This window comes from Cryptotermes secundus, unplaced genomic scaffold (assembly GCF_002891405.2).
Source record: "Cryptotermes secundus unplaced genomic scaffold, Csec_1.0 scaffold2487, whole genome shotgun sequence".
NCBI lineage: Eukaryota > Metazoa > Arthropoda > Insecta > Blattodea > Kalotermitidae > Cryptotermes > Cryptotermes secundus.
The window spans coordinates 217,807-240,013 of NW_019724641.1; the positions used below are offsets into that span (position 1 = coordinate 217,807).

Genomic DNA, 22,207 nt, shown 5'->3' on the forward strand with positions numbered 1-22,207 from the left:
AATTAACTCTTCGGTATATCTAGTAGTCGTTACTGGCTGAAATTACAATATGCACATGGGCAATAGCTTGTTTGTTCGAACTGTTACTTATAATTAACAACAAAACTCATGTAGTCACAAACCTGGCTGCCCTACATTGCCTTCTGGAAACGTTTCAGAAACCACAGCCCATTCTGTAAGATTATGGTTGCAATGTGAGGTCCCCGTCTCGCAATAATGAAGCGGCATTGTGATTTAGCGATCATGCTTAGCCTTCCCTTCTTCAACACATTGCGCTTGTGACAGCAGTTGCAACTGGACACCGTAAAGAACTCCTTCATGCTATAATTTGAATGTTGTATGGTGACAGTACCTTTCTAGAATCCGCTTTGCGCTAATAAGAATAATTAATAATTTTTAATGAGTGAGAAAAAATTAGAATATTTGAGAATTCCAAAGGAAAAAAGAACAAAATTTTATGCTTTTACTGGGAATCGAATCTACGGTGCTAGTGTTTGAGCTGGCTAATATATTTCATGCCCGCGGGTCACTGTAATCAGCGATTATTATAAAAGCAAAGTAAAGCTCTCCCTGTAACAGGCCTTGGAGGGCTATAGGGTTGTGAGATGTTGAGGTTCCCACATTTTCTAGACAGTCGACTCACAGATGGCGGCAAGGTTCTACGCGCCGGCCGCCCTTTACCTCCAAAAATATTCCTGGTACTTATTTCTGTTAGAGGCTGAGTCGACCCCAGGGCCATAGTGCTACTGGAAGAATTAGGTTAATCGAAATAATCCAATCGGAACTTGAACCCGCGACCTTCCGGCTTGTAGCACAGTGCCTCAACCAACTACGCCACCGCGATTATTATAATATAATATAATATAATATATATTGTTAAGTTTATGATATGTATAATATATAAAGTAAAAACGTATAGTAAAGTTATCCCTGTAACAGGCCGTGGGGGCCCAAAGGGTTGTGAGACGTTGAGGTTCCCACATTTTCTAAACAATCGGCTCAAAGATGGCGGTAATGTTGTCAGCCCTACGCGCCGGCCGCCCTTTACCTCCAAAAATATTCCTGGTACTTATTTCTGTTAAGAGGCGGAATCGACCCCAGGGTCATAGTGCGGCTGGAAGGATTAGGAAAATTGAAGAAATCCACCTCATCGGGATTCGATCCCACAACCTTCCAGCTTGTAGCATAGTGCCTCAACTGACTATGCTACCGCGTGCCACACGTATATTACACAATACGATGAAATTTAAAAGGAGATACAATTTTTTCATAATTCTTATTCACCGTTTTTACTAATCCAAACGCAATAAACTGATCTCTAAACTTAAATTTCACTAACAGCCACCAATTTGTATGAAATTGACAATGAAGACAAGTAGCGTCAAAGCCAAAAATCGACATTATAAACCACACGACATGTCCCTAATCACAACACACTCTTTTCCAAATGTGTCCGAATTTCAATCTTATCTGAAGTTGCACGTACACAAACGACAGGAAAATTTTGGCCTTGTTTTCATTCCGGTTAAATTACACAATACTGTGGAATCTATTATCTGGAGTTTGCTTTAGTTCCATATTGAAGCAGTTCCCTCCCCTCGGTATATTGGTACTCACCCCTCACCCCGTTCCTTTAAACGCAAGTTGAATTATAAATGGGTTACCCCATTTGTTGGGCATGGGTATAGAGGCGTCATGGATAATGCACGAAATGTAATCTCTGTGTGTGGTTGGGATGCGAACCCCTGACAGGGCAATTAAGCTCGCAAAGCTTACATTTCCTAAACCCATCCAGGTGTTCGGGGTCGCTCGCCCACCTGTCGAACTCCGAACTCTCTATTTCCAGTATCTGAGAGGAAAACAACAATTAATTCTATAGCATGTAGAACCGTTGCTAAGTAAAGGGTCTGTAAAGAAGCGTCCGCTGCTAGGCAACATATTCTTAAGATGTATTAATGGACTAACTGGGAAGCGGTATAAATATTATGTTTCTGGATATTATCCATTGATCTATCTTTATCTAAAAAACACTGTCCTGTTTATATTTAAAAAAACACGTTTCTGAGGCTGGATTCTATCTCCGTCTGCAAGTAAAACCTTCTTAGGTTGGGCCCAATCGATAGAGCTAGTCCCTGTCTCCGGACACCTGTACCAGCACTGAGACGTTGGGCGAATATCCCGCAAACTGAACTCATGTCGGCTGTTAACTCAACTAAAGCGCCATCTTTCCTGAGCACCTCTTTCAGAGCTCAACTGAATGCCAACCCTCAACTGACAACTGAATTGGCCACAGTCAGAGTTACTTCACGACTGGCGGTTTACAATCAGTTCGTTCTGACGACAAGTCATTTCATTTTCCGACTGAACACTTGCGATTATAATCCTTATGTAGCATCCTCTCTGACGAGAGGATGGGTCTCTCATTTGCAATTGCTGCTGGTCCTCGCCAGAGCAGTCATTCTCAGGTCCGAGTACCGAGGGTCTCAAGACTTCATTTTTTTCTAGATAGCTCTTCGGCCCGGACCACATCGAAAACACCGTTCTTCTATTGTTGCTCGAGTGTTCGTTTCTTCGGGAACGTGTTCACTGAGACGTTGTTTAGAAACGAGTTACATAACCCTGTTCTATTTTTGCGTGCGTATATGTTCTGGACCTTACTTAGTAACGGTCGCTGTTTACAGAGTCATCACTTAGCAACGGATCAATACGCCGCATTATACACCTCCCTGCTCATCTACCCACGTCTCTATCTACCTGTCCACCCTTCCGTCCATTCATTTAAATTGTGGTCTATTTAGTGACATCGTCAGTAACTCAGGATAAGCAGGGTCGAATAGTAGTTAAACCACCCCTGTAACAGGCCGTGGAGGCTCATAGGGTTGTGAGACTTGGAGGTCCCCACATTTTCTAGGTAATCGGCTCTCAGATGACGGTGAGGTTGTCAGCCCTACGCGCCGGCCACACCTTTACCATCGTGAAGATTCCTGGTACTCATTTCTGTTAGAGGCTGAGTCGACTCCAGGGCCATAATGCGGCTGGAAGGATTACGTCAATTGAAAAATGCAAATACCTCATCAGGAATCGGACCCGCGACCTTCCGGCTTGTAGCATAGTGCAACCAACTACGCTACAGCGTGCCCTTGTCAGATAGTAGGACGATAAGAATGGTTGTTTGATAGGAAGTGGAAGGAAGCCGTCTTGAACCAAATTAAGATACTATCCCATCATTCGTTTGGGGGACTGAGGAAACCACGAAAATTTCAGTCAAGGTAGATTGTGTCCTTACCGGAATTCGGACCGGACATGTTCAGAAAACAAATTGGAACGTTACCACTAGAAGAAAAATGGCAATTGAGATATTATTAACCGTTCAAAATCTCAGTGAAATAGAAAGAAGAGAAATAAAATGGGGTATTATTGAGAGACATTATATCTGGGGACGGGAGGGCAGGAAACTATATCTCCGGTTTGAAGGTTCCCAGGCAGTGCTCGCTGGCCTTTCCGGTAAGGTAATGCATATGAATATAATTTTTTATGTGACGTTGGAAGGGCTGTATTCTTTTTTTGTAAGCAGTATATAAACATACAGATCGTACCTCAGAGGAAACACTCTATGTTTCCGCTACAAAAACCAACTGTTTAACGTTGTTTATTGTGAGATCCACACGAAATACATAAATACACTTTGTGGCAGAATTCAGGGTTCTACTGTGTTAAATCAAGTGGTATTTACGGGTATACTAACCAGTGGACTTGAAATGGTTGAAATATTAATTCAGGTAAACTAAAACTCGAACAGTTACTTAATATCACCCACAATCGCCATAACGCTCATAACAAAAATCCTGTTATTTCGAAATATTTAAAAAAAAAAAGACCACGTCGATGAGAATAGAGACAATTCGAATCACAATCTCGAAACCAGACTATCAGTGGTAGGCCGTTCACAGTGTCACGTGGGGCGGTAAGGGGGAAAACAATTTCGTCAGACCAACTGCAGTCCCCCCTATTCCGAAATTATTAATCATTGACGTGGCCTCCCACTGTGTCGTTATAATCGGCCTAACCTTTTGCGAAATGTTTCCCCGCAGTGACATGGAGCTGTAACGACATAAACATGTGGGAGGGGGGGTGGATTTGTCAGTTCTTTCATCCCTTCATATCTGAGAAACAACGTGTCAGTTACTAGTGTTCAAATTTTAACTATATACGTTCATTGCTTCAAAAGCTACACATGGAAAAACATAATGACTGGCAGATATGGCATTTTCACACACAAAAAAGACGAACACTACGAGAAAATTGTAACTAATAAGAGAATCATAATAATTCTGTCGGAGGGAAAATTGTTTTTGGAGGACAGCTTCTAATTCCAACATCGAATTCCTCCAGCGCTTTCAATCCAAGACTCCGTGATCCATTCTGAACGCACCTAGGTACATAAACAACTGCAGCATCCACGAAGATCTACAAATGAACACAGTGCTCAGTAAAATAAAAAAGGTGGAATACTAAATACTTAAGGAAATTAGAAACCCACACTAATGCACTAGCAGTGAACCTACTAAACAATAGCAAAACTACACATTGATTGAAAAGGTACACCGTCCTGACTCCACCAGACAGGCCTGAGTAAAACCCAAGACAAGAATTAAAATGATACCTAAGTAAAGAAAAAGAGGAGTATATGATTTACGTCACTGGGCATAACTCATTCACGAGCGAGTACTTATTGAACATATACATTTAATGCAGACTCTGCAGATTATGTATAATAAATGTATACTGTCAGAATTTAGAGTGACTATTGAAGGGGTTTGGATTAGTGAATGGATTTATTGACCAGTTACAGGTCGTCACTACAAATAACTGTAACACTCTTGTTGATTTCCACACTATAAATCACACCACGCTAAATTTTCTGTCTGCTTTCATTGGTAATTATTTGGTAACAATATTGAACAATGGTTATTCTTCTGCAAAATTTTCACTAGACGTTTCCTGGTAACGAATCTTAACAATGGAGATCCTTCAGCTTCCGTTACCGGTTGGTTAACACTCATCTGAAAACTCAACTGAACTCTTGCGCCTATTGTCTTCAAGTTAACTCCACGAACGGACCACGCAGAAAACACATCCCCTCTATTTTTGTAGAGACGTGTTCACCGCGCTGTTGCATAAAACCATCGCGCCGAGGACCACATAGAAAACCCGTTATTCTATTTTTGTGTGGGTGTTGCGGGCGTTACCTAGCAAAGGCTGTTGTTTAGAGAGTCACTGTTTAGCAACGGGTCTATACGACACAATAACTATTCATGGATTCTGCAGTACGCGTGGATGAGAAAAGAAAAGCGTACAAAATTTTGATCGGGAAATGTGAATGTAGGATATGAAGTGGGAGGTTTAGACACAGAAGAGAGTAAACATGGATTAGCTCTTAAAGAATTAAGATAAGAATAATAGTTTGGGAGTAGTGGCGGGGCCGACTGAACAAGATAATGAACCTTGGTATTGCTCAGATGCTATTAACTTCTCACACGACTGACTCAGCTCTGCATAGTTAGTGACACCTAAGCTGTATGTGATATCACACACATACCGAGCTATCAGGAATCATGACCACGAAACTGTACAAGCTTCTGCCACCCTGTATTAAAGCGAGTGTCTTAACATGCAGACGTACAGAGTGATTCTGAATTATTGTAGGAGATTCAGTTCATAGACCACGGAAACCCCGACAATAATTTAGAATCACTCTGTATACATATAATTACGAGATGCATGGTTAAAGTCAAACAGACAAATACAATCTCCATGGTTTTAGCCCGCAAACCAACTATACCGACCGAGCCACTACCGCTTGCCGGCGAAGTTAGAGCCAAATTCAGTGGATAGAGGGTGTCGCGTGGTCAGCACACCGAATCCCCACTGCCGTTAATCTCGGTTTTCTAGACCGGAGCCGCTATTTCCTTAAAATAGCTCCTCAGTTATCCTCACGAGGCTGAGTGGACCCCGTTCCAGACCCAATACTTCACAGAAAACCTGGTAGTGCAGGGAATCGAACCCGGACCTCTGCATCTGTAGCCAGGAACTCTGACCACTAGACCACAGAGGCGGTCCATGGTTAAAGACTCAGTCATTAAATTTCTGCTGCGAAATACGTAGATGGAAAACAGCCACAACACAACATCCAGGCCGGCTCTAGGGCTCACCCAGCATCCTATCCAATGGATACGGCGGGTAAAGTCGCCGAGGCGTGAAGCTGACCACTCACCTCCATCTAGTGCTGAGGTCAAGAATGGTGGAGCTATACCTCCACTCCCCAATGTCATCATGGAATAATGTGTAATTAATTAAGCACAAGGAGGACTGTCTTATCTACTAATTTCGTCGTTAAGTTAAACTCCAAATGCAACCCCATACTTTGCACCAATTTTTTTTATATCGTTGTTAAATAATGCTAAAGAAATAAGTTATTCTCATTAATGGAGACTTTTATCAATCTAAGAAGTAAACAAAAGTATCGGGAATGAAAGATTACCCGATTTTAGCATCAAATTTATATCAAAATAGGCTTGTATCACGAAAAGAAATTTGGGCCAGTTTTATGCCTTTATATGAGAGAGAAAACTGTTGAGTGCTGCGTTGCAAACACACGCAGAGTCTGAAACACTTTTCACTATCGACGACCTGTCTGCACGCGAAATAAAGCAAGCTCAGCTCTTGATCGCAGCCTAATTACCTCTTAAGCTGAAAGCACGGGCTCCATAAAACTGAGCGGTGATAATATTTCCCTAGAGATCCGATGCATTTAACAATCGTTGGGAAAGTTTAAGATTTGTTTAATAAGCACGAAAGTCTGATATATGAAATTAACGTGAAATAATTTAAACTCTGCAAATTTATTTCCTGCAAAAAATTTCTCTAAATGTATAATTTCAAGATGACTGAAAGCGCATGCCTTATTGCAAATTAAACTCGTAACCTGTTAATACTTAGAGCGTAGTCATATGAGACCCGAATAAGGAAGGTTAGAGATACTGGACAAGAACTACTGACATGCAGACGTGAACTGATATAAACAACGCCCAAAAATGCCTCATGAAAACTAGGAAAAAAAAATATGGTCATGTGTAGGGTTGTGAGTGGCTTATAGATTGGATGATTGGATTTACTGATATCTTGTACAATCAATTCAAACCGCCTCTGTGGTCTAGTGGTCAGAGTTCCTCTTTATAGATCCAGAGGTCCCGGGTTCGATTCCCGGCGCTACAAGATTTTCTGAGAAGTAGTTGGTCAGGAATGGGGTCCACTCAGCTTCTTGAGGATAATTGAGGAGCTATTTCAAGGAAATAGCGGCTCCGGTTTAGAAAACCGAGATTAACGGTCGTGGGGATCCGTTGCGATGACCACGCGACACACTCTATCTGCTAAAGTTGGCACTAGCTTCGCCGACAAGCGGCGGTAGCTCGGTCGATATAGTTCGCTTGCTCTCCACAATGGATATTCCTCTGTAGTGTTTTCATTAGACGTTTCCTGGTAATGAATTTTAACAATGGAGATTCTTCACTTCCCGTTGCCCCGTGGTTAACACTCCACAGCTGAACCATGAACTTCTGAAAACAGGTAACTGCCCCATGAAAGTTCTCGTTATATGCCTCGTGGCAGACCCAACGGAAAACACCGTCCTTTATTGTCTCATTGTCATAGATGCGTTTACGGAACCGTTGCCTAGCAATAATAGTTCTACTGTTGCGCGCGTTGGTACCCACGGGAAAGTGTTTACCTAGTCGTTGCCTAGCAATAGGTCTATACGTCACAATACAAAACAGTTCCGCTAATTTCATAATAAGCCTACTAAAAAAAATTTCTTTCAAATAAACTCACACCTCTCCCACTTAATTCGCATGCGATGTGCGCGAAAACTGGCAGGAAAACAAAATTTCCTGTGAAAATCCAGATATGTTACTCAGCGGGGACCACTGCAGTAATGAATACCGAATCAAAATGTGCAATATTATTCCTGTCTCCAAATTTATATTTGTTCCTTTTGCTTTTAAATTGCGAATATATCAAGATATGAATGGCGTAGGGTTATTCCAGAATATTTATGCCAATTGAAAGGTACATTTACTGTGACGAGAGAAGAAAATTTGATCATGCATATTGAATTTGAAGATTATATCAAATGAAGCTATTCACAGCATAAAGGAAATATCTTGCAATCTTCTGGAAGAATGAATATAATTTGTATTCAAAATTTTCCATCACAGATTCGAATCGGATATTATGAGGATATATTTCAGAAGTGTTAGTATTAACACGTGTTTAGCGTGAGAAGTTAAATAGAATTTATTTGTGAGGGCACCGGAAAATATTTGGCTTTCCATGTATTAATGTGAAGTACAGGGTGATTCTAATTACTGTCGGTGTCTCTATGGCCTATAATTTTCAAATCGGAAAGAACTAGATAAAACTGCTTATGCAGTATGACAATGTAACTCGGAAAGTTTTATCCGGCAGCTCTATACTCGCCTCTTTGATATCTGGGAGAAAATAGGACGCCATAACTCAAAATGGCAACTTTTCAAGAGAAAGCACCGTATATAATTTGTTTTTTGCATAGAAACGTCTATAATAATTTAGAATCAACCTGTATAAGTGTTCACATTAAACTCCAAAAGAAATCTTAGGTAGCCCCCGCAGGAATTCGAAAACAGTACCACTGAACAAGAGCCGGAGGTATTGCCGTATGCCATGGAATATGATGAACTTCTATTTATGCAATAAGAAACGTTATAAAGATGTGTATAGAGACTCGAATCTTACTGTAAGTCTGGAACAATATCCGAAACTCTCAAGAGTATAAATGAAATATCTTTATTTTTGCTCTCTTTGGTACTCGGTAAGAAGGATGGAAGAATATTGTGGCATGTAGACCCGTTGGTAGGCAACGGTCGCGAAAGAAGAGACTATAAAACAGCTGTTACTAAGCAACGGCTCTACAACCAAGTATGTTTCCGGGGCAACAACTGGATGCAACATAACCGGAAGCGCTGTTATCTACGCGTTCCGTGCCGAGATGTTATAAGCAGGACGAATGGAATGCAGCCAGTCAGTGAAGTGAATAGTTGGTTGGTGAGTCAGTGAGAGAACTACTGAGGTTCTGTCATTGGGTGCTGTTCCTGCTACAAGCTAGTAGTGTCTGAACCAACTACGCTAGCGAGACGTTTACTGCGAAAGCGTTGCGGTGGAAAGAGTAACACGACTTTGTTAATTTGTGACAGTCATGTGCAGTTTCAGATTAAGACGACAAAATTCACACTGACCAGACAGCACTACCGCGACACGCACAGCAAAGCGGACAGCGGAAGAGCGAATCCCACACCATTCGTCCCTTTTTTCATTCCTTCATGAAATTTGTTTGCCTGCCAGTCGCTAGCAGTTCCACATGTTTCTTTTTATTTATTTATTTATTTGTTTTACTTATTCAAACTGCCAATAATTCAGAAGATGCAGTGTTGAACGACAGGGTGATTAATAAAATATGGCTAGGAAAGGTTGTAAAAACAGCGGCGATGGTCTAATTTCAGGTACTACATTATTAATATTCTTTTGGAGGTACTGAGGATAATCAACAAGAAGTTCAGTAAGTATAGTGAGTGCCCTGGCCTGGATTCAAACCGAGTACCTCAAGAATTCAAACCAGAAAAGATCCCGTTTAAGCTTACTGTCCCGGTCTCTATCTTATGAAAAACTGCAAAACAAAAAAAAAAAAATAATAATAAAAACTCCGTGACCTGTAGTCCTCAAGCGAAATATACCAACCGAGCGACCACCGCTTGTCGACGAAGTTAGTGCCAACTTTTACCGATAGAGAGTGTCGCGTGTTCAGCGCAACGAATCCCCACGGCCGTTAATCTCGGTTTTCTAGACCGGAGTCTCTATTTCTTTGAAATAGCTCCTTAATTATTCTCACGAGGCTGAGTGGACCCCGTTCCAGACCCACTAATTCTCAGAAAATCTGGTAGCGCTGGGAATCGAACCCGGGACCTCTGAATCTGTAGCCAGGAACTCTCACCACTAAATCAGAGAGGGGGTTTATGAAAAACTGCATGAGTTTAAAAATAACTACATTGAATTTCTGTCTTAAACGCGATTATCTGCATCAACGGGTCTTCTAATATTTATATATAAATTATCTTCACATATTTACGGACCGGAGGAATAAATCTGATAAGACATGCTTCGACGAGCAAAAGGAAAGGGTAATGGAAAACATCAAAGAACTTCCCCAAAGGACACATTGTTAAAGGATCTCATATTGAACTTACGACGGATGAAAAAAAAAAGAATTACAAACTCCACCGAAGAAATTAATGTACAGCTGAACCGTTACCTCAGAATGAGTTCTCTTTGACCTGATTGTACAGAGTGCGCATGCGTGCTCCATTGCAGGTGTGCTGCAGGTAAGGGAGACGAAACCGGGACGCGTTCCCGAGGTTACAGCGTTACAGTAAACTCTGGATAATCCGGATAATTGTGCGAGTAATCCGGATTAACCGATAATCCGGAATAATTGAACAAATAAGTAAAAGAATTATTAATAGAGGTATTTCTCAAGGAAATAAATAAAAAATTTCACTGTAGCAAACTATTCCTCTGTCAGAAGCTGAAATCCAGAGTCTTTTTCATCCAGCTGAATCCAATCTTGTTGTTTCAGTCTCTCCAGCTGTCTGAAAGTCTTCTTGCTGTAATCCTTCTTGACCCTAAATCTCATGTGTCTTTTAAAGTATGTATTCAAGTGTGAACAAAATTCTTTTCTCATATTTCGACTGGGTTGTTCCAGTTGTCTTCCCTATAACCCCTTAGCACGGACCGAGTAGAAGACACCGTTTCCAATAGCAACTCTATTGTTTAGTGCTTATTCTTTGCAGAGGGAACATGTTTAGTAATCCGTTGCCTACAAACGGGTTGCATAACACTGTTGTTTATTCGTCTATTGTATAGCAACGGCTGTACACGCTACAATATATATATATATACAGTTAATGCTTTTTAGGGAAAATATTTTGTTTATTTTGAGAACCATATGGAACACACAAATACATTCTGTGGACAGAATGCATAGTTTTAGTGCTTTAAAACAGGAGGTACGATATATAGTAAAGACTGCAACCTGGACTGTAAACGACGCCTAACTGTTGATCCAGATTTTCGTAATTATAGAAATTATGCTTCAATATTATATTTTAGGTAACGGCAGTTCATAATCAGCTACAAGGGCTGATCCTCTTTTGGCTTGTCCGACTGAATAAAGTTTGTCAGTCTCACAGCTGCACGGTGTTCTCTTGGCTTATTTGGTGAAAATGCCAGCTTAATTCTCTCTTTCATCACGAAGTAGGAAGCCGTAGTTCGAACTTAAGCACATTCTGGCCGCATCTGTGTTTTCGTATATTTTAAGCATATAAATATTGCGCATTTGTCAAATATAAACTTTTCATCCGAATTTAATTTTACTGTTTGATGTAATTAATTACAATTCAAACTATGCAGTATATCCGAATTATTATTTCCATCTCAGAGGTTCGCACTTCCGCCATGTTGCTATTGTTAATAGCTGGGAATTTAGAAGGACATATTTGGGATGGACTGAGGGGTGTGAAGGCCATTCTGAGTTCCGTGAACGTCAATGAGTTGTTTTGGAGGTTCTCAGGGACAGATATAGCTCGATCGTATGCAATATAACAATACACACGACATTTAGGCCCTCTGCGCATGCGCAAAATAATTATTATTAGGATACTGTTCCTTAAATCTGAGAAATTTCGGCTGTCTATCTATGGCTCTACAGCCCTTTTTGGGACCTTGGCTGCTTTTTTCGGTTTGTAATCTTTCTCACAGTTGGTAGGACTCATTGAACGGTTGATCAGCCAGTCGCAAAGCGGCTACCTGCATATAGGACAGCACAGAGACAGAATAAACACACACAGACATCCATGCCTCAAGTGGGATTCGAACACACGATTCCAGTGTTCGAGAGGGAGAAGCGAGTTCAAGCCTTAGACTGCGCTTCCACTGTGATCGGCGATGAATTTCGGCTAGAATCAATTAACACTTTCAAATGTTTATATGCTATGTAGATATTAATCGTCAATATTTTGAACCTACGATAAAATATATAATATTCGAGAAAAATGACAGCTGCTTTCCACGTGCAATTTTCATTCCAAGTACAAACGGGCAACACTTTGCATCCTTCTGCTGGTGTAGGAGAATTCAAGCAAAAATTTGCAGGTTATCCAATTGCTACAACGATCCTTACGTGGAGATTCAAACGGTACATCGCTCATACATTTCAAGCTCTTTTCTCACATAGCATTACCCGATACAATCACAAACTCTCCGTGGCGGTGTACTCTATGAATATAAAATGATGCAGACAGGGCATGAATTTGTGGCGTCGCGCCACCGTCGAGTCTCTATTCTGAAACCGAATAACGTTCAAGAACGTACAAAAAAAGAACCTGAATTCAAACATAAATAATCAACAACTTGTTCCACCTTACAAATAATATTGCAACGTATTTGATCAACACGTTGCCAGGCAACAGTTGTGTAAACACTGTCCAACACATAACAATAGACGAAGCTGTGTTTTCCGTATCCGCAGTGACGTCACACAACAGTAGGTAGCGGTCACGTGAAAGGTGTTTTCTGTAGATCAGACCGAGGATCCAATAGACTGCCTAGATAGCGATCATGTGATATGTGTTTACTGTAGGTCCATGCCCGTTCCGTGGCTATATAAGTTAATTCAGGGCCAGTTACGGGTCAGTCGTAAACTGTAGGAGTGAGTCCAGAAGAATTTTTAGTTCCGAAGTTCCAGAGTAATTGAAAACGAAATAGCAAGAAGACTTCATAGTTATTTGAAGTGTCAGTTTCTATGTTGAGATCCGTTGCTAGGCGACGACTAGTGAAAACTGAGAATCCCAGTGCGTGTTCAACGGTGGACTAGAAAGTGATTAAATTAACTATAGCGCTGTATTACTGGTAATTAAGAGACCTTGTAACTGAAGTGCTAATAAATCCAGTGATCCGAAATAGAACCCGTTATTTTCGTCACGCGTACCACCCTACATAGGACAATATATTCACAAATTATTATTACTTATAACTTCTTATTCAGAGGCACAATCCTGTTTGATACAATGCAGTGCAAAATAAATTTCTCTTATGGAGTTTTAAGACTTGATGTCACGGTGCAAGGCCACCCTTCCAATAGATACAGGTGTAATCTGGAACAAAATTTATCAGACGGTTGTAAGGTGGTTCCCCTTAAAGGAAATACAGAGTAATCGAAGTGTTTACTGATGTCTTGTCCGCAGAATGGGAAAGAGATTCATAACATGAAAATGTGGCAGAGTTGAACAATTTCGGAATGATATTAGCAAATCGAAATTGCAATTATCAAGCAATTAAAAGCGTATTCAATTTGGGGACTGCAATCCCTATCATATTTTGTCTCTTCGCCTACTATCTAAAAATGTAAAAATTAATATATATTAAAATATAATTTTTCCTGTGGTTCTGCATGGTGTGAAACGTGGTCTCTTATATTAAGGTATTAACATGGACTGAAAGTATCCGACAATAATATACTGAGAAAAATGTTCGGGCCTGAGAGGGATAAAGAAATTACATGATGGAGAAAAATGTATAATGAAGTGAAACACGAAAAAGTTAAACAGTTCCGTCCAATGTGACTGGCTAGGATTTTCTTATTTCAATTATTAATGCACTTACATGTTTCGGTCAGAGGTATGAAGTGGCAGGAGGTTGGATAAAACTTCATGAGGAGCTTCATAACTTGTACTCTTCTCAAAGTATAATTAGAATGATCAAGTCAAGAAGGATGAGGTGGGCAGGTCATGTAGCACGAATGGGGAGACGAGGAATGCTTATACGATATTGGTGGGAAGGCCAGAAGGAAAGAGACCACAGGGAAAACCAAGGCGTAGGTGGGTGGACAATACTAGAATGGATCTTAGAGAGATAGGATGGGATGGTATGAATTGGATAGATCTGGCTCAGGACAGGTACAAGTGGAGGGCTCTTGTGAACACGGTAATGTACCTTCAGGTCCCATAAAATGCTGGGAAATTCTTGAGTAGCTGCATAATTGGCGGCTCCTCCAGAAGGGCTCAGCTCCATGAGTACATATTTCGGTCTTCAGAGACCATCTTCAGAGGGACACCTTTATATCAATACTGTTAGAAGCCACCACTGGTGGTGTCCTTCTGAAGATGATCTCTGAAGACCGAAACATGTAAGGGCATGAATAATTGAAATAAGAAATAATATTAGCGTGACGAACCAGAATGAAACCAATCGAAGTAAAGCAGATTTGTGACTAAATAAGATTTTCCACAAATTGCAAAAAAGAAGAATTTGGAACAAAGTAAAACACCACGAGGTAACCATTGTGAAATCCAACCCTATTGAGGAACCAGTAATCGATCAGTTGACCAAGTTATCCCCAGATATTTATGAAATCAGAATGTTCATTACAATGTTCACAAGAACTCAGGAAAATATTTCTTATTCTGAAGCAAACGAATCCAGCCCACACCTTGGTATTCTACCCTAAGCATTACCTTCCCATCTCTGCCTAACTCTTCCATGTGATCTCTTCCTTACGGGTTCTCCAACAGGAATATTGCATGTAATTCTCAACTCTCGAAAGCTAATGTCTCGCAAACATCCTCCTCCTTAATTTTAAAGCCCTAATAATATCTTTGACGAAACTCCTCACTGTGTAATTATCCCGTCTCCTGCTACTTTCTCCCCCTTAGGTAAAAATATTTTCCTCAGCGCCCTGTTCTCAAAGAGAGTCTACGTTTTCCCCTTAAAGTGAAGTTAAAAAGTTTTCTTTCATATATATATATAATGACATATATAATTATAGTTTTAAATATTTCAATCTTTATATCCTTAAAAAAAATTGTTTTAACCAAATACAATATTTTTAATCATACAAAATATCTCGGTAATGTGCAATCCGTTTCGTCCAATTTTAGCTATAGAGAAGCTCTTATAAGTCAAATATCTTTGGTCAGCTGCCTGCATACACAGAGCGTCCCAGGAAGAAAGGTCAATATTCTAGGACGTCATAGTATCGGTCATTATAAGCAAAACTCTATATGTACATGTGTCCTATTCCGAAATGTTTCCCAGATGCAGGAGACACGCGGTAGCACGTTGGTTAAAGCACTATAATACAAACCAGAAGGTCGTGGGTTCGAGTTCCGGTGAGGTGGACTTTTTCAAGTTACCTAATCCTTCCAGCCGCACTATGGCTCCGGGGTCGACTCAGCCTCTAACGGAAATTAGTACCAGGAATATTCCTGGGGGGTAAAGGGTGGCCGGGCGTAAGGCTGACAACCTCACGGCCAACTGTGAGCCAACTGTCTAGATGAAATGCGGAAGCATCGACGTCTTAAAACCCTATTGATCTTGACGGCCTGTTGCAGGGTAAACATTTTCGAGATAGAGCTATTTCACTGCACAGTACACTGTACACTGTACAGACGAGCAACACGCCATGTCCTCACACGAGTTGCACCAAGATAGAGCTATCTCACTGTACAGTACACTGTACACTGTACAGACAAGCAACACGCCATGTCCTCACACGAGTTGCACCAAGATAGAGCTATTTCACTGTACACTGCACACTGTACCCTCATACGAGTTGCACCGAGATAGAGCTATTTCACTGTACAGTACACTGTACACTGTACAGACTAGCAACACGCCATGTCCTCACACTAGTTGCACCGCGATAGAGCTAGTTCACTGTACAGTACACTGCACACTGTACAGACGAGCAGCACGCAACACAAGACTTGCAAAATGCACTGATGTTGACAGCAGAATTTTAGAAAATGTATTATACGAGGTAAACTGTATCAAATTTGTCACTTGAATAATAAATACCGGTATTAGAAACAGTACCTAATATCTCTTTCTTAACAACAGTTTTGGAATTGTACAGTGAAATAGCTCTATCTCGGAAACCGTTCGGAATAGGACACATGTACATACATAATTTTCTGCTAAGAATGGCCAATATTATAACATGCCAGAATATTGACCTGTCCTCCTGGAACATTCCTGTATATTGCTCCTTCCAACTTTATAAGGTTTCGTTTAAATTCATTCAAAGTTTCCCATTTGGATAAAATCCACAAACTGTGATTTAAATTCATACCTCTGCTTCCCTCCTTGAACAGATGGTGATATTGAAAATATTTCATCTAATATGCCCCCATAAATATAGCACCGAGTTGGTGATGAACTAGTTTTAGATGCCTTCTCGCTCATAGCTGTTGTTGTAGGAAGACTCAAGCCATTCAGCGAGCCTTGAGCACTACTGGAGCGAGTCTCATTACTGGAACTAGACATCGGTTGGCTCGGAAATGGTGCTAAGGACGGTATTCCCCGACATGGAGCAATAACCATGAATTCCAGTGTTAAGTGGCTTGCTAAAACAGGTCCCAGTGACACCAGCCCAGAAAGAATTCATTCACCATTCGCGAGCATCTTAATGAAAATCTTCAAGTATTGCAAGAATTCCTCATTGAACCTTTACACTTTAATTGCATTCGTTCGTAGTTCTTACGAAACTTACAGATGTGGTAAAAATAATATAATCACCTTAGTCAAGTTGCTGACAATATGAATCTAGGATATGCAGCTTAGTGTTTCGCCGTTGGGAGTGAGAGCATAAGTTTAGCAACAAACTCGTAAGTATTAGCATGGTGCAGTATCAAAAACAGGCACGTTTCATGTATCTATATTCATGAAACAGAGATCCTAACGTCCATACGGTTTGAAAGTGGACAGGGTTTAATGCAAATCAAAAGTTGTGGTCACATCCAGCCCAGGCCCTGTGTGTTTGCTTTGGTTTATCTTCACCACCCCTATCATACTGCTCAAAGTCACAACCCTTGTATCTTTTAGTCGCATAAATTTTATATACTTCAAACAGTATTTAACTTATCACACTCTCCAGCGGCCTCCGTAGTATAGAGGTAACGTTCCCACCTCATGGTACGCGGGTTCAAATACCCGGCGGAAGTCGTCGAATTTTTAATGGCGGAAAAATTCAGGGAACAAGTCCTCCGGGAGGGACTTTAAGCCGTGGGTCCCGTGTCGTAGCTTTACGGCATGTAAAAGAACCTCATATCTCCAAAGGAGGTCACTGAGCCAAATTCCAGGACGTTTCCTGCCCAACAATAATCTCTAAGGCCTCTGATAGATGGGGGAAGCATTATAGACACCGTCAAGCAAGTGGCCGAACTCGCTTGCTCGGCGGGACTGATGGTACGCACCATTATCGGTAGGATATAGAGACTGGTAGAATATCATAGAGGGAAACACAATGGACGAATACTAGTCTAAGTGCATGGGGAAACCCACCCTCTCCAATAACTAACTATCACACTCTCCAAATTCCGCTCGAAAGGGCTTTAGAAACTCAATATTTACGGAAAAGTGTTGGAAATATATGCAAGTCCACATATAAAATGGCAAAATGCTTTGTTCTGTTCAGTAAAAAATGATATTCTGTAATTGAAGTTTAGAAAATAGGTTTACCTTATTCTGAAATGTTACAATGACCGTAGGTGGAAAATATGATATCTTTAATGCCATAAGGGGGATAAAATTGAGACCCCGGGACCCAAAAGATATGTACCGAAAGACTGGTGCAACGAGAAAGAATCAGTAATGCAGAACAGGGCTGCCTAACGGCGGGCAAGACTTGCTTGGAGATGCCGATATATCACTTGCACCATGTGTAGTTAACTGTTAACGTAAACACTAGGACAAGAGGAGTAATTCTGACGAGCTAAGTCAGCTATTAAATACCCTAGGTTTGTGATACGCAATAACCATTAATAAACGAGTTGTAGGAGGTGCCACCGGGCGCTATTCTCGTAGTGAAAGTTTACATGGAACAGATCCTAACATTTAGTCGAGCCAGCTCACAACGAGACAACAGCAACATATGGGATCAGCAGAGTAGCTGCACCAGCCTTACTGACTAATCAGATAGCCAGAGAACATGAGTAGGGCCCGACATGGGACAGACTTAAAAAGTTCAATACACTTCAAATGCATACCTGTAACTACCCTTAAGATATTAATAAAAGTGTAAATAGACACACCCTTGTGTTTCAAGATTATCCTGGTACCCCCTTCCCGAAGAGATACTTTTACGGTTAGAGACCGTATGGTGGCAACGATCAGTGCAAATATGATAAATTAAGTGTATACTGCTCTTCTCGAATCCCGTACCTCGGAAGGTCATCCAGTCCCTGCTGATCTTTTCGAGAGGCTAAGCGCCTAGCTGGGTACAAAGATCAGCTGTGGAAAGAAGTAACTAACTAGATCAGGGGGCAGACGGCTCAGTTACGCCGTATCCGAGGTATCTCATACCACCCTCAGACGTAGCCTCCCTCTTCCTTGTAAGCTCTATGGCGTAACAGAAACGAAATTCTTATTTGCAGACACACACGTGAAGCGCGTTTTCGAGCCGTGCCTCTCGCAGTCTCATTAGTAGGATCTGTGATTTGTCTGCGCAACCGGGACAGGGAGGGAAAGCGCCCTCATAGATATGCAAGAACACACGATACTCTATTTGCAGAGGGTTGCACAAGGGACGGAAATAGGTACGTTTATCCAGAGTGCCAGCCAGCTAATCGCGGTGGTTATACACCAGAGGGTGCTGTTCTAGTGGTGAGATTAATTATAATGCAACATACATTCGGGCCGACAGGGGCAACTGAGCGAAAACGAACACTGGACTGACAGGTCAGAAGGATACCAATATCAGCACATCATTAAGAGTAACTCACATATACAACTAAAGACTCAACTGTCTTGCAAAGCAACGAGGTAATACTGAGGATTCGTAGGAGACTATGAGATAATTTTCTTAGAATATAATAATTAAACAAATTGCTTTGCACAAGACAGTAAGTTTTTGTTAAGTAGTGTCTAAGCAACTAGGCAACGAGCACACGTAGTAAAGACAAGCAGCGGCACGCACACAGGAAGACTACACAGGATAACACCTGTGCAGTGTGGAAACAAGAACTAGCCGCTCCAGCACTTTAGACATAGGGCGAGTAACCCTAACAATTTTAAATTTTAAATTTTAAATTTAGAGGAAATTTTAAAGGATTTTAAAATCATAACTAAAGATTTTATAGTGCTACTACAGCAAAATCAAATTTGACGTGTGCAATATAATCTACATACCAGACACATATCAACGAGGTAGATGTTGATAATACGAAGAAAATAACAATGTGTTTTTTAAATGTTAAATTTTAGACTGGGTTCAGTGTGGCAGCAACGTTAAGAGTATACACCTGATGATGGCCGATAGAGGCCGAAACATGTAGTGTAGAAGAGAACAAGATCAAAGACATATAATATATATTGTTTGCACTTGGGACGGAGTTTGTAACATTTATCGGGTGAACAATATTAGAATGGATCTTAGATAGATAGAATGGGATGGTATGGATTGGATAGATCTGGCTCAGGATAGGGACAAGTGGAGGGCTCTTGTAAACACGGTGATGAACTTTCGGGTTCCATAAAATGCTGGGAAGTTCTTGAGTATCTGCAGAATTGGTGGCTCCTCAAGAAGGGCTCAGCTCCATGAGTAAGTAAGTAAGTAAGTAAGTAAGTGTCTAAAAACTAAAAGAACAAAGTTGATTAACTGCACTAAAAACACATAAATAAAGTGAACGACACACTAAAAAGGAACATTGACGCGGCCTCTGGATAGGATGAAAATATCCTACGAAGCAAAGTAACAACAACGACGGTGAGCCCTAGGGTAATAAGGACAAATTGTACAGTGCAGTGGTCATCCCAAATAATAAATGTTGCCTGATGATGGCCCATGTGCGACCGAAACAGGCAACAAGAACGAGTGTGGATAGTTAATGACATTTTAAAATATTTATTAACAAACACTTTCTAGTGATGTACGGAAGTATTAGGCTTATTTTGGACTTATCCATCGTCTGGTATATAGAAGACAAAAGAACACAAGAAACCATCCACCTGAGGACGGAGACAGATCCAGTCTCCGAAACGATCTCGTTTTTTGTCTTCTATATACCAGACGATGGATAGAGTCCAAAATAAGTCTAATAGTTCTGTACAGCATACACCATCGTCAGAATCCTTTCAAGATTACGTTCTAGTGAATTAAATATATTTTACTGTCTCTAAACAAGGATTTACTTTATTGCTTTACAAAGGAATACTATACAAATTAAAACGCGTTGAAGAAGATTGATTACGAAGTTTGTTATGAGAAACATACTCTTTATGCCATCAGTCTGGCTGCCTGCGTAAATACTCGTAGCTACATAAGCACCTGGCCGCGCCATAGCCCAAGCGGTTAGTCGCTGGTTTCCCACCGCGGCGGCCCGGGTTCGATCCCGGGTATGGTCAAGTGGGATTTGTGGTGGATAAAGTGGCGCTGGGGCAGGTTTTCTCAGAGTACTTCGGTTTCCCCTACCAATCTTCATTCCACCAGTTGCTCCACAATCACCCTCACCTATCATCTGGGGCTGGTACAACTGGCCAGAAGTGGCCGCAGTACAAGGGACTTAGTCCCACCAAAGTAGCAATAAAAAATAACTAAGCACCTGCCCACGCGTCTATCTATCTCTCTATCTAACTATTTATATATCTATCTATCTATCTAGCTGTCTGTCTGTCTGTCTGCCAGTCCATCCATACCCCCCAATTGTAGACTTTAATTAAAAAAAACATTACATCGTGTTTCACCCCGAAATTCAAAGTCCAGAATCATTTAATCATACACTGAAAGTAACTTACCTTTCTTGAGAACAAATATGCAAGGATGATCGAAGAGAAAGTCTCTAAATGAATTGCATTCGGGGTCAACGTGGGGTTCCCTGCATAAACACGTCGGCCGGAAGAAAGGGAACGCCTGAAGAGTCCGCAGAGCCGCTTGGCACTTTGTGACGGTCACTGTGGAGCACGCGACTGCAACATAAATAAACAGTAGCATGAGCACCTGCTAGGTAAATGTGTGCTTCTTCGCTCAATTCTGACAAGGGATACTCAAACTCTGTGAAATATACACGTATACTTGTGTTGCCACGCTGATCTTCCCCTCAATTGTGAAAAGCCAAAAGCAAGGAAGAATTTAAAATATTTACTGGTTTATTTTAAACAGGTGTAAAATCTGAATGTGTTTTACACTGCAGCTCTGGCACCAGGCTATCGCTCACTCACTCATGGACCTGAACCCTTCTTGAGACACCGCCAATTGTGCAGCTACTCAAGAACTTCCCAGCATGTACCAGAAGGTTCATTACCGTGTTCACAAAAGCCCTCCACTGGTCCCTATACTGAGTAACATCTATCCAATCCATACCACCCCATCCTATCTCTCTAAGATCTATTTTAATATTGTCCACCCACTTATGCCTTGGTCTTCCCAGTGGTCTCTTTCCTTCTGGCTTTCCCACCAATATCCTATACCCGTTCCTCTTCTCCCCTATTCGTGTTACATGCCCTTTACTGCGAATATATTGACTTAGTAGTCGCGGACAGCCGATATGGGATGATCTTCTAGAATGGGGGTTGGGGATGGGGCTATCAAAGCCTAACAGTAAAAAATAAGTTTGTCACGAAAGATAACAAGAAGCCTCGGTACTAGGATACAGACTGAAAAATTCGAAGCTCGAAGTAGAGACCTTTTGTTCCTAATTTCTTCTAGTTTCCCTGATGCCTTCGTCTGCTTCGTTATCAACTCGAATTACGTAGTAGTTGGTAATGAGTCATTAAATAACAAACTAATCAAACGACCATAAAACTATAAAGCTCTGTGTTGTTTAATGTAAACTTTCCGTGCAAACACGCCAGGAACAAAGACAGACTTGTACAATGCTATACGATATTTCTTACAACCCCAAGTGTAAACAGAGGCATTCTTTACACCTACTGACACATGCAATTGCTCCTCCGTTAAGTGCACATTTCCTCGTAGTTTCTTTCCGGTTTCTTGACACCCTTAAGTAATGTGTTATGACAGGGTGAGGCATTACACTTAGTGGCGTAAGTCAAGTATTATTGGCTTTTC

General features: G+C 41.1%; 1 protein-coding gene across 1 annotated transcript in view; it reads right to left on the reverse strand.

Moving 5' to 3' along the window:
* The window catches only part of LOC111862623, a 200,443-nt gene extending 179,342 nt beyond the window's left edge, over positions 1 to 21,101 (reverse strand). Inside the window, exon 1 of the mRNA XM_023848141.2 lies at positions 20,935 to 21,101. The gene's annotated coding sequence lies outside the window, so the exon portion shown is untranslated. The remainder of the gene's footprint in view (positions 1 to 20,934) is intronic.
* Between the last annotated feature and the right edge of the window lie 1,106 nt (positions 21,102 to 22,207).